At 47.5% G+C, this 13,323-nt stretch overlaps 1 protein-coding gene across 2 annotated transcripts in view; it reads left to right on the top strand.

Annotated features, from left to right (window-relative positions):
- Positions 1 to 13,323, top strand: part of LOC140410622 (microtubule-associated protein RP/EB family member 3-like) — a 222,307-nt gene that overhangs the window by 103,664 nt on the left and 105,320 nt on the right. The gene's annotated exons all lie outside the window — the stretch shown is intronic.

The raw sequence follows: 13,323 nt of genomic DNA, 5'->3' as shown, positions 1-13,323 counted from the left end.
GTTCCCGCGCCAGAAAGATGATGGCGGGAAGATAGGCGCAAGGTAGATGGGAGTTCCCCACACGGGGGGGTCAAGGAGAGAGCGGGAGAAGCCGGGGTCAGTTGAAGTCAGCTGACCTTCGGAAGTAATATGGGGGGAGTAATCATGCTAGATGGGAATCTAGCGGGGGGGGGGGAGGGATATCTGGGTTGCTGCTGCAGAGATCGAAGAGGAACTGGTAAAAGAAAAGGTGGTTGGGGTGGGAATGCGCCGCCTGGGGAACGGGTGGGTGCGCGGAACCGGGACGTGGGACTGGCCTAGAGAGGGTGATGGCTAGTCGACAGGGGAGGGGGGCAGGCAGCCCCCCAGTTCGGCTGATCACGTGGAACGTGAGAGGCCTAAATGGGCCGATTAAAAGGGCCCGAGTGTTCGCGCACTTGAAAGGACTGAGGGCAGACGTGGCCATGCTTCAGGAGACGCACCTGAAGGTGGCGGACCAAGTTAGGTTAAGGAAAGGATGGGTGGGACAGGTGTTCCACTCAGGGTTGGATGCAAAGAACAGAGGGCTGGCCATACTGGTGGGGAAACGGGTGTCATTCGAAGCTAGGAACATTGTAGCAGACAGCGGAGGCAGATATGTGATGGTGAGTGGCAGACTGGAGGGAATGGAGGTCGTGTTGGTTAACGTATATGCCCCGATAAAACCTGATAATGGGGGGGGACTTCAACACCGTGTTGGACCCAGGGTTAGATAGATCTAGATCTAGGACCGGAAGAAGGCCGGCAGCGGCCAAGGTGCTTAGGGGGTTTATGGACCAAATGGGGGGAGTGGATCCGTGGCGATTTGTTAGGCCGATGGCCAAAGAGTTCTCCTTCTTCTCCCATGTTCACAAGGTGTACTCCCGGATAGATTTCTTTGTTTTGGGAAGGTCACTGATCTCGAGGGTGGAAGGAACTGAGTACTCAGCCATAGCTGTTTCAGATCATGCCCCACACTGGGTGGACCTGGAACTAGGAGAGGAAAGGGAGCAGCGTTCACTCTGGCGACAGAATGTGGGATTACTGGCGGATGAGGGAGTCTGCGGAAGGGTGCGGGGATGTATCGAAAGGTACCTGGAGGCCAATGACGATGGGGAGGTCCGAGTGGGAGTAGTATGGGAAGCACTAAAGGCGGTGGTCAGAGGAGAGCTGATCTCCATCAGGGCCCACAAGGGGGTAATAGAGGCCAAGGAAAGGGAAAGACTACTGGGGGAGATTTTGAGGGTAGATAAAGAATATGCGGAGGCCCCGGAGGAAGGACTATACAGGGAGAGGCGACGACTCCAGATGGAGTTCGTCCTGTTGATCACAAGGAGGGCGGAGGCACAGTGGAGGAAGGCACAGGGGATGAGATATGAATATGGGGAAAAGGCGAGTCGCCTGTTGGCCCATCAGCTGCGAAAGAGGACAGCGGCGAGGGAGATAGGGGGAATTAGGGATGAAAAGGGAGCTACGGTGCGGAGAGCAAGGAAGATAAACGAGGTGTTTAAGACCTTTTACGAGAGACTATATAGGTCCCAACCCCCGGAGGGAAAAGAGGAGATGCGGCAGTTTTTGGACCAATTAAGGTTCCCGAGGGTGGAGGAGCAGGAGGTGGAAGGCCTGGGGGCGCCGATTGGGGTGGACGAGGTTACCAAGGGGCTGGGGAACATGCAGGCAGGGAAGGCCCCGGGACCAGATGGGTTCCCGGTGGAATTCTATAGAAAATATGTGGACTTGTTGGCCCCGCTGCTGGTAAGGACCTTTAACGAGGCCAGAGAAGGGGGGACCCTACCCCCGACAATGTCGGCGGCGACGATATCGCTGATCTTGAAGCGGGATAAAGATCCGCTGCAGTGCGGGTCCTATAGGCCTATCTCACTGCTAAATGTGGACGCCAAATTGCTAGCAAAGGTGCTGGCAACGAGGATAGAGGATTGTGTCCCTGGGGTGGTGCACGAAGACCAGACGGAGTTCGTAAAGGGGAGATAACTAAATGTCAATGTGCGACGGCTATTAGGGGTGATAATGATGCCCCCAGCAGAGGGGGAGGCAGAGATAGTGGCGGCAATGGATGCAGAGAAGGCATTTGATAGGGTGGAGTGGGAGTATCTATGGGAGGTGCTGAGGAGGTTCGGGTTCGGGGACGGGTTTGTCAGCTGGGTTAAACTCCTCTATGGGGCCCCAACGGCAAGTGTGGTCACAGGTCGGCAAAGGTCGGAGTATTTTCGACTACACAGGGGAACAAGACAGGGATGCCCGTTGTCCCCATTACTGTTCGCGTTGGCAATTGAACCACTGGCCATAGCGCTGAGAGACTCCAGAAAATGGAGAGGGGTGATTAGAGGGGGAGAGGAACACCGAGTGTCACTCTACGCGGATGACCTACTGCTGTATGTGACGGACCCAGTGGGGGGGGATGACAGAGGTCATGCAGATATTGAGGGAGTTTGGAGATTTCTCGGGATATAGGCTTAATATGGGAAAGAGTGAGCTTTTTGTGATACACCCTGGGGACCAGAGTAGAGGGATAGATGGCCTACCGCTAAGGAGAGTGGAAAGAAACTTCCGATACCTGGGGATTCAGATAGCCAGGAGCTGGGGAACCTTACACAGACTCAATCTGACACGACTGGTGGAACAAATGGAAGAGGATTTCAAAAGGTGGGACATGCAGCCGCTGTCACTGGCGGGCAGAGTGCAGGCAATTAAGATGATGGTCCTCCCGAGGTTCCTATTTGTGTTCCAATGCCTCCCTATACTGATCACTAAGGCCTTCTTTAAAAAAATAGATGGGAGCATCACGAGCTTCGTGTGGGCAGGGAAGGCCCCAAGGGTAAGGAGGGGTTTCCTACAACGTAGCAAAGACAGAGGGGGACTGGCGTTGCCGAATTTGGGCGACTACTACTGGGCCGCCAATGTGGCGATGATTCGTAAATGGATGATAGAGGGAGAGGGAGCGGCGTGGAGAAGGTTGGAGATGAAGTCCTGCAAAGGGACGAGTTTAAAAGCGCTGGTGACGGCGTCACTACCGCTCTCCCCAAAAAAATTTACCACGAACCCAGTGGTGGCGGCAACATTAAGTATCTGGGGGCAATGGAGGCGACAGAGGGGTGTGCTGGGAGCCTCGGTGTGGTCCCCGATCAGGAACAACCATAGGTTTGCCCCAGGGAGGCTGGATGGAGGATTCCAGAGCAGGCACCGGGTAGGAATCAGGAGAGTGGGAGATTTATTTATAGACGGGACGTTTGCGAGCTTGGGAGCACTTGAGGAAAAGTATGAGCTGCCCCGGGGAAATCTCTTTAGATATATGCAGGTGAGAGCGTTCCCGAAACAACTGGTGAGGGAATTTCCGCTGCTCCCGACACAAGGGATCCAGGACAGGGTGCTTTCGGGGGTGTGGGTCGGGGAGGGCAAAGTGTCAGAGATATACCGGGAGATGAGAGAAGAGGGGGAGGAGTTGGTGGGCGAACTGAAGGGAAAATGGGAAGAAGAGCTCGGGGAGGAGATTGAGGAGGGTTTGTGGGCTGATGCCCTAAGCAAGGTAAATTCCTCTTCCTCATGTGCCAGGCTTAGCCTGATCCAATTTAAGGTGCTGCATAGAGCACACATAACGGGAGCAAGGTTGAGCAGGTTCTTCGGAATGGAGGACAAGTGTGGGAGGTGCGGGGGAAGCCCGGCGAACCACACACATATGTTTTGGTTGTGTCCGGCACTGGAGGGGTATTGGAGGGGAGTGACGGGAGTGATCTCGAAGCTGGTGAAGGTCCGGGTCAAGCCAGGCTGGGGGGTTATCTATATTTGGAGTAGCGGATGAGCCGGGAGTGCATGAGGCGAAAGAGGCCGATGTCGTGGCCTTTGCGTCCCTAGTAGCCCGGCGTAGGATTTTACTCGTGGAAGGAAGCGAAACCCCTCGGACTGGAGGCCTGGATAAACGATATGGCGGGGTTCATAAAACTAGAGCAGATGAAGTTTGCGCTGAGAGGATCGGCTCAAGGGTTCACCAGACGGTGGTAACCGTTCCTCGACTACCTAGCGGAACGTGAGAGGGAAGATAGATGGCCAGCAGCAGCAACCCAGGGAGAGGGGGGGGGGGGGGAGTAAATTGTTTGGGTTTTTGGAGGGGGTGAGGGGGCGGGGGGGAGTATTACTTCGTGTTATTTGGTTAGTTTATCATGTTAGTTACACAATGTTATATTGCAGTTATCATGTTATTTTTATTTTTATTTCTTTGATTTGTAAGGGAAAAAATTGTGTTTGAAAACTTTAATAAAATATATTTTTTTTAAAAAAGAGAAGGTGAAGTTGACTACCGGTGATGGCGGCGGGAGGCAGCCGCACATTGGAGGGCTCCCGTTCGGGAACGGCATTTTCGCGGAGTAACGCCCGGACCTAGGGTCAGCGACGGCAGTAAAAGTCGGGGGATAGCGCAAGGAGAAGAAGGATGTCGAAAATCACCAAAAGAACGGCCGGGAAAAAAGCGGCTGAAAGTCCGTTGGAGAGGGGAAAGGTCACCGCGGGGTCAACAAGGAAAATGGAGGCTGGAGCACCAGTGGAGGCCGCAGTGCTTACGGCTGAAGAACTAACTAAGGTGATGGCTGCGGAATTCCAAAAGCAGTTGGCGCAGATTGAGAAATGTATGGAGATGGTGAGGAAGGAGATGAGGGAGGTTTTGAATGTGCTGGTGGAGGAGGCGGTTTCCCCGGTGAAGACGGCGGTGGCGAGCGCAGTGGCGGAGGTGCGAGAGCAAGGGGAGGCGCTGAAGAAAGTGGAGGAGACGGTATTGCAGCACGGTGATCAACTTGCCTCGATGGGGAAGGAGATGCGGAAGGTGATGGACACGAACAAGAATCTGCGAGGAAAAATGGAAGATCTGGAAAACAGATCCAGGCGACAGAATTTGAGGGTCGTGGGGCTGCCCGAAGGAGTTGAAGGACCGAAGCCGACTGAGTATTTTGCCGCGATGCTGGCAAAACTACTGGGGGAAGGGGAGGACCCCTCCCGATATGAACTGGATCGGGCTCATCGGTCATGGAGGCCTGTACCAAAGGCGAGTGAGCCGCCAAGGGCAGTGACTCGGTGCTTCTGTAGGTACAGTGTGAAGGAGAAGGTCCTGAGCTGGGCCAAGCAGAAGTGGGTGGTGCAGTGGGCTGGAGCTGGTATACGTGTATACCAGGACTTTACGGTGGAGCTGGCGAGGAGGTGGGCTGCCTTCAACCGGGTGACGAGGGCACTGTACATTGGCAAGGTGCAGTGCGGCATTGTATATCCAGCGAAGCTGAGGGTGACGTACAAGCTCAGGGACTTTTATTTTGGAACGGCGGAAGCAGCGGAGGAGTTTGCGAAGGCAGAAGAACTGACAAATTGAGGAATGGTCATGTGCCGATGTGTCCTCCTGACTGTATTTTCTTTTTTTTTGTATCACTGCGCGCGGGTGTAGAGGCTAAAGGAGCCAATGTTGCATATATTTGGACAAGGGAAGGGACGGGACTTTCACTCGAAAGGCGGGCTCTTTGGGGTGTGGGTGGATATGCGGGGTTTGTGTGCTAAAAGGGGATCTTTGGGCTTTCCTAGGGCCGGGCAAGGGGGAAAGGGATCCGGGCGGGGGCCTCCACGCTGGCCGGTTTAAGCCGGCCAGTGAACGGGAGTGAGGTGGGGGGAGGGGCTGCGGCCATCGGAGCCTGACAGAACAGGGTCCGAGTGGTCTAGCCGGGGTGGAAAGTTTGGGGGGGGCGGGGGGGAAACCGAGGTTGGGAGGAGGAGTTTTACAAGAGGCATTGGACGGGAGGAGCTGGAGACTTTGGGGGGGGGGGGGGGGGTACAACTTTGGGGTAACATGTACAGTACTCTCTTAGAGGCTGGGTGGCGTTGGTTGGAGCGGGGGGGGAAGGTGGAGAGCCGTGTAGATTAAGGGTGACTACGGGTAATCCCTGATTCCTTTTTGTCATTTGTTTATGTAAACAGGCGGGTTGAGGTTTGGGGGTTGGTGGGCGGATGGGATTGTTGTTATTATGGGGATTGACATATCTTGTTGATTATTGTTTATTGTTGATGGGTGTAAATGTGGGAGAAAATGTGAAAAAGGAGGAGAATAAAAAAAAATTTTTTTTAAAAAGAAGGTGAAGTTCCCCTTGAGGGGGCGACTGAGAGGTTCCACAAGAGATGGGGTCTACTTATTCTTCACTTTAAAGAGCTTGTTATCGTCAACTGCTGCTGGGGGGGTTATTCTTCGAGTTATATGGGGGTTGGTAGGTAGATGTGGGGGTTATTTTGCTATTCTTTTTGTTGGGGGTTGTTTTGCTTTGTATATAAAATGTTAAAAAACAAATAAAAATATTTAAAAATAAATCATTCATGTAGTTGTTAACAAAATATATTACCTGAAATTGATGAAAGAGTTTAATTCTTTCGTAGAGGAAGATTCTTTAGCCCCAATTGTCATAATGGTTGTGCTGACAGCTGACACTGGCAGTGGTATTCTCCGTTCCTGCCGCTGGCCAATGGGATTTCTCATTGTAGCTGCTCCATGCCACTGGGAAACCTGGGGGCGGTGGTGCGCTGCCGTTGGAACGGAGAATCCCGCTGGCGGAGAATTCACCACAGTGTCTTTCTTTCGTATAGTCCTGGGAGCTTTCATGGTTTTGTGGTTTGTGATAGACTGATTCTAAATGTATATAATCGACAAAATATGTTGAAGTACTGAGAAAATTATCCAAATAATGTAAAATTAGGAACTTTGCAACAGCAGAAAACTAATATTTTGTGAATTCTTGCTTCATATGGCTCATCAAGGCATTACACCGTTGGAAAATAAAGATACTGTTCATTTTTCTTACATCATATGTACTTTATATTCAGATGTATCAGGTCTGTCACCTTGCAACAGAAATCACAGGATTCCCTCGTGTCTTCCTCAAGCGGCTGGAAGATCTCACTTATTCCTTTGGCATATCTAAAACTTCGATCCAGGTTCCCTCCTATTACTCATTCTGTTTACCAGCAGTAACAGTATCGTACTATTGTCCTTCCCTCAGCAACAAGTTATTAAACGTCTTCAATCTGATAAACATTTGAGTTTCAGTTATGTCATTTACTGCTTCATTTAAATGTAATATATTTTATCATTAACTATTTCAAGCAACAGATTCACTGGGCTGGAACGCCGCACTCTCGCAGTGAATTCGCGGACGGAGAATCGATGTTTCCGCAAGAAATCGGGACCGGCGGCGGTTCACCGATTCTGCGTGCCCCGAAAAGCAGCGTACTCGGGGAGTACGCCGCGCCGCCTGGGACCATTGCCAGAGGCCCGCTCAGCAATCCTCTGCCCCCGAACAGCCGAAGTCCGGGCGGCGTGGAACTAATGTGCTCCAGCTGCTTGGGATACACACGTGGCAGCTGCGGACTCAGTCCGCGGCCGCCCAGGTTAGGGATTTTCAGAGGCCAGGGGGGCCTTATTGGCAGCCGGGGAATGTCATGCAGAGGTTGAGGGTTGGGCACGCGGCGGATCGGGGGTCTCTTTCTTGGGTCTGGCTCCGCGCTCCGAGTCCACCATGGAGAACGGCGCGGCCGCCACCATGCGCACGTGCGGCCTCCGACCCTGAAGTGCGGGGGCCCGTATCTGTAACAAAAGCTGCAAAATTTACTCCGGGTCCCTGCTAGCCCCATGCAGGGCTGGGAATTAGTGGTCCTTTCATGCCAGTTTTTCTGGCATGAAACTCCACCGTTTTGACGCCGGTGTGGGGACATAGTCCCAATAATGGAGAATCCAGCTCCCTGTCTTTCATCTGTGTAGCACCCTAAAAGAAGTATGACAATTAGTTTTCAAGAAGCATTTGTTGAGAAAATCTGACTCATTGGAAAAGATTTCTGGACCAAAGAATGGCTTCTACTTAACTGAAATTTTGAAGTTGAGATTCCAACCTAACTAGAAGTACAAATTACTTCTGGTGCTTCCTAAGATGTGGAAGAACATTATATTTAGTCCTGAGTAACCCACTTTAGGTTGGATCTGAGATGGGGATTGTCGAGTTGATTGGTTTTCTGAGACCAATGTTGAGGGAGTTGTACCCTCTTTGAATGAGAACCTCTCCCCTGTTAAGACTTTGATAAGTATCTTCCACAATGTGAGCAGGTTTTAACAAGTTAGTATCAGGCGTTAGTATTGGCCTAGTTTGTTTTATCCCAGACATGGCTTGAGAAGCTGAAAAGTCAGTGGTACTTCATTGGTGCCCACATGTAATCTTATATAGTAGTAGCTAACACTGCTCTGTCATATTTTAGCTGGAATGCTTGTGTATCTCAAAGCTCACGGTTCTGTGATCCAATTTTAATTTTTTGAATTTGGTCAAATGATTTTTAGATCCTTGGTGCATAGGGTAAATATTGTTTGAGCTTAATCATATTACCATCTTATCTATTCTGAACTGTACAGTGAGCTATGACCTATTGATGTGCCATTTCTATATATGGAAAACAGAAGATTTTTTTCATCTATCCTTTTGTGGATTCAATAACTTGGCATGGAAAGATTTGGATTCCTTTCCTCAGTCGAAGAGACTAACTGTGTAAGCCCAGAAAATCTAATGCAGAGTCATCTCTAATGTTCTTCAAGTAGATAAAGAATGGAAACCCTGCCAAAATATGAATACTCTGCAGCTTACAAATACAGATGACCACTCAAAAGTATTGAGTGAAATTTGTCCATCTACAAGTGATATACGTTTTTTGAGGATTCAACTTGCGCACAGCTGTTTGAGAATCTGAGGAGACAAGTTATGAACTATTTAACAAATTAGGTGTCAGTCTCATTCTGTTTAGAGACATTCTACATGTTTGGTATTTGTGTTACTGGCCATTCTGCGTGGCACCTCTCATGTATTTAGAAAATTCCTGCAGTATTAATGAGCGGGGCTAGGCCCATTTCCCAAGTTGATTCACTATCTGAAAGCAGTCAATGGTGTTTTCAGATCATGTGAATATGAGGTTTTTATACCACTGGTATCGGTGGTTCTTCATTCTTTAAATGTATTTTATCCTCAACGTAGAGAGTTTTATAATCAGCTTGTGATAATCCTTTTATTTCCTTAAACTTTTTTTTATAAACTTAGAGTACCCAATTCATTTTTTCCAATTAAGGGGTAATTTAGCGTGGCCAAACCACCTACCCTGCACATCTTTGGGACAGTGACCCAGAGCCAGAATTGAACCTGGAATCTTGGCACCATGAGGCAGCAATGCTAACCACTGCGCCACCATGCTGCCCTTACTTACTTAAACTTTGCGCATTTCTTTACTCTTGAGATCAAATTCCTTGCGGCAGAAACAGTTGGTCTCATGGCGCTCATTTACGTAAGACAAGTGTCTGAATAACGTGTTTTGGTGCTGCAACCATTGTACTTTGGCATTCAAGTGCAGCCATTCTTGGATCTCCTTCATATTTTTTATGAAAACTTGTTTCAGAAATTTATTTCTCTCATTCTGCTGACAGAATTTCTGCCCCATTGTGTTCCTTAGAAGTTGATCGCAGCTTTCACTGTTAATATTTTAACACGGGTTGCAATTAAAATGGATTGGATCAAGGAGTTGTCGTCCTAGATAATTACTTTCTTCTTTGATGTAACTCAAGTGCATTAGCCTCCAAGCTGTATATTGTGAGTGGGTAATGGAATGTATTTCTCTGTCATATTTCATTGGTTGGTTTGGCAACTTACAAGCAGAATTAAAGATTATTTTGCTGAGTCTATGACTACTTACTGGATTGATTTTGAGAGGGATTAGCTTTAAGGCAGCTACTTTGAAGAGCTTCAAGATATTCCTAAACATTGCTGTTTGGATATATCTGCTAAGGAAAATACAACCTTTGCCACATCTGTTCTCTCAGCTGGTCTAAGTCAAATCACAGAATTGCCCATCTCCGTTTTTGCTACTACCATGATATAATTGCTTGTACCTGGAGGATAAAAATGAGGAAGCAAATATGATGACCTACCTTTGGTATTGGTTCTTCCTCATTCTTTAAGTGCATTTATCCTCCACATAAAGAGCTTCAGTCTTCCTTCCCCACTGTCTTCGTACTGATTTGGAGTGCTTGGAGGTTGGTTGTTAATTTTGTTTAATTTCTCCTTCGTTGTATCACCTCGGTCTTCTTTCAGCCACCCCCATCACAAATACCTAAGGAGGGAATCGGGATCGCTGACTTGTATACAGTGTGGGAGTGAGGGAGATCACATGGCTGTTGCGAAGAACATTTTTAAAAGGACAGAGTCCTGTGATTTCCCCCATTGGATGACAGACCTGATTCATCTGTATGTGATGGATAAACTCCATTGAAATCATGAGGAAGACAATGCCAAGGTACGTCATCTTACTTCACACAATCCAATAGCAATGGAAAAGTGCGCTGTTTCAAAAATTGGGAAATGCCATTCAGTGATGTCAGTCTTTATCTTTTCAATGCACTTAAATTGCTCAAATGGATTACTGTCTTGCAATTAGCTGAAATATTGCCCATTTATTTATCTATATATGTGTATGTGGTATATATATACACACACACACACACACACACACACACACAGCATATACATATGGCACCGCAGTCCCAGAGGACCATAGGTTCACCTCTTTGAGAGCTGACGGGGTACGGTTAGCTCAGCTGGTTGGATGGCTGATTTGTGATCCGGAACAACGGAAACAGCTCGGGTTCAATACTCATACAGACTGAGGTTATTCAGGAAGGCTCAGCCTGCCCCTTGCCTGAAGCATGGTGACCCTCAGGTTAAATCACCACCAGTCAGCTCTCTCAAAGGGGCGAGCAGTTTATGTTCCTGTGGCGACATTTACATATGCATATGTATGCATAGTATAGATTACATATATGCAGTCTAATAATCTTTATTAGTGTCACAAGTAGGGTTACATTAACATTGCAATGAAGTTACTGTGAAAAGCCCCTAGTCGCCACACTCCGGCGCCTGTTCGGATACACTGAGGGAGAATTCAGAATGTCCAATTCACCTAACGAGCACGTCTTTTTGGGACTTCTGGGAGGAAACCGGAGCACCCGGTGGAAACCCACGCAGATACGGGAAAAATGGGCAGACTCCACAGACAGTGACCCAAGTGGAAATCGAACCCGGGACCCTGATGCTGTGAAGCAACAGTGCTAACCACTGTGCTACTGTGCCACCCGCCTTGCATCCACCATGATCTAATAGACTGGCAAAACATTCTCAAGGGACTGAATGACCTACTTGTGTTCTTCTATCCTAATGTGTATCTTAAAGGTAGCTGTTATATGATTGAAATGTAGAATTAGTTACAATTGTTTTCAGAGGTTAGAAGCAGCTTTAATTATTTGGATTTGCCAAATTGGATTTTTTTTTTAGAATCACTGGCAAAATTACCGTAATCACACCAGACTGGGACTACCTGAGTTAAATATGATGGGTGATCTGTTTGTCTCGACACATGTTGAAATAAATACAAAGGATTTTTACAATAGGTAGTAACCTTTGAATGAATACCTGATTCAATTGCAATTTAACATAACACTCCAATGTAGCGTTAGTGTATTACTGATAACTATTTTGTGCTCGGCAAGGAGAATGTTGATGGTCATAAATTGAAGTTCTTTATTCAGTAATTACGGTAAGGAATTGTTTTGTTAGGTGTGGATCACACGGGTACAATATCATAGTGGTTATGTTGCTGGATGAGTCATTCAGAGCATGTTTGTGCATATATTGAAGTTTGTGAATTTAGACTCATTTTTTAAATAAATAAAAAGCTGGAAATTGAAACTGGTGTCAGTAAAAGTGGCCAGGAAGCTGCCAGAGAGCCATTAAAATCTAACTGGTTCAGTAATGCCCTTAAAGATAGGACACCTATCATCCTTACCCTGTTTGGCAAAAATGTGACTTAAGTCTGGCACAAATAGGCTGCACGGTGATGCAGCGGTTAGCACTGCTGCATCACGCCGCCGAGATCCGGGTTCGTCCCAGCCGCGAGTCACTATGCATGTGGAGTTTGCACATTCTCCCCATGTCTGTGTGGGTTTCACCCCCACAACCCAAAGATGTACAGGTAGATGGATTGGCGACGCTAAATTGTCCCTTAATTGGGGGAAAAAAGAATTGTGCACTTTAAATTTTATTTAGATTAAGGGTGGGATTGGGTCCTATATTGTTGACGACACAATCTCTGGTGATCAGGAAATGGAAGTGAGGAAAAAATTGAAAGATAAATCTTACTCTATATTTGTCTCATGCAGTTGAGCTTCAGATTGCGTCACTATCTCATCGTTCTTCCTTTCCTGCTCCTGTACTTTTGAAGTAAACCGGATGAATGATGTGGTGCTGCTACATTTGAAGCATTTGTTTAAATTATTAATCCCTACACCATGCACATATACCAGTCAAACGAAAGAGCAAATCCATAATACAAAATTGATCAGTATTTGAATATATCTCCTACCATCCTGGGGATTACATTGATATAAGAACAGTAACAAAGTATGGAATAAAATCAAATTGTGGGCAGAATAAAGTTTCAGAATATTATTCCAAGTATGACGAAGGCATACAATTTTGTTTAATAAGCCAGTCATTTTGACCCACTAGAAGAGCAGCTTGTTTGGTACATGTGTAAATCTCTGCTCTAAGCCCTTATTATCAATCCCATATTTAGGGCAGCACGAGGCGCAGTGGGTTAGCCCTGTTGCGCTGAGGTCCCAGGTTCGATGTCCGTGTGGAGTTTGCACATTCTCCCCGTGTTTGCGTGGGTTTCGCCCCCACAACCCAAAGATGTGCCGGCTAGGTGGATTGGCCACACTAAATTGCCCCTTAATTGGAAAAAATGAATTGGGTACTCTAAATTTTTTTTTAAAAATCCCATATTTTAACCAGATGCTTAACTCGCTGTTGTTTTTTTCCTTAAAAGGAATTAGCTTCGCATTTGGTAGCATCCACTATTTGTTAAAGGAAAAATATTCTCGTTGTTCAGCTTGAGATTTGATTTTCAGCCCAAGTGGGCTTTTGGAATTAGCCCATATAAAAATCAAGAAGAGGCTGCTTTTGTCCTCCTTTGACCTTTTTACTCCCACTTACCCAGTTGACCGGTGCACTGCCACTCACCATTTAGACTCACAAATGAAGAAACTCCTCCAGGCCACTGGTACTCCAGCCTGTCATTACTTTCAGGCCAGGACGACCTAGTAGAGAAACTCAGAAAATTGTAGGCGAAGAAAATAAAGTATTAGTTTGCTCGAATCCTTGGAATGTAATCCGTGTGCAATAAAGTACTCATATGGTCACATACATTGAAATG

This window comes from Scyliorhinus torazame, chromosome 4, assembly GCF_047496885.1.
Source record: "Scyliorhinus torazame isolate Kashiwa2021f chromosome 4, sScyTor2.1, whole genome shotgun sequence".
Classification (NCBI taxonomy): Eukaryota; Metazoa; Chordata; class Chondrichthyes; order Carcharhiniformes; family Scyliorhinidae; genus Scyliorhinus; species Scyliorhinus torazame.
Note: the sequence above shows the minus strand (reverse complement) of the source record. Positions and strands in the feature narration are given on the sequence as shown.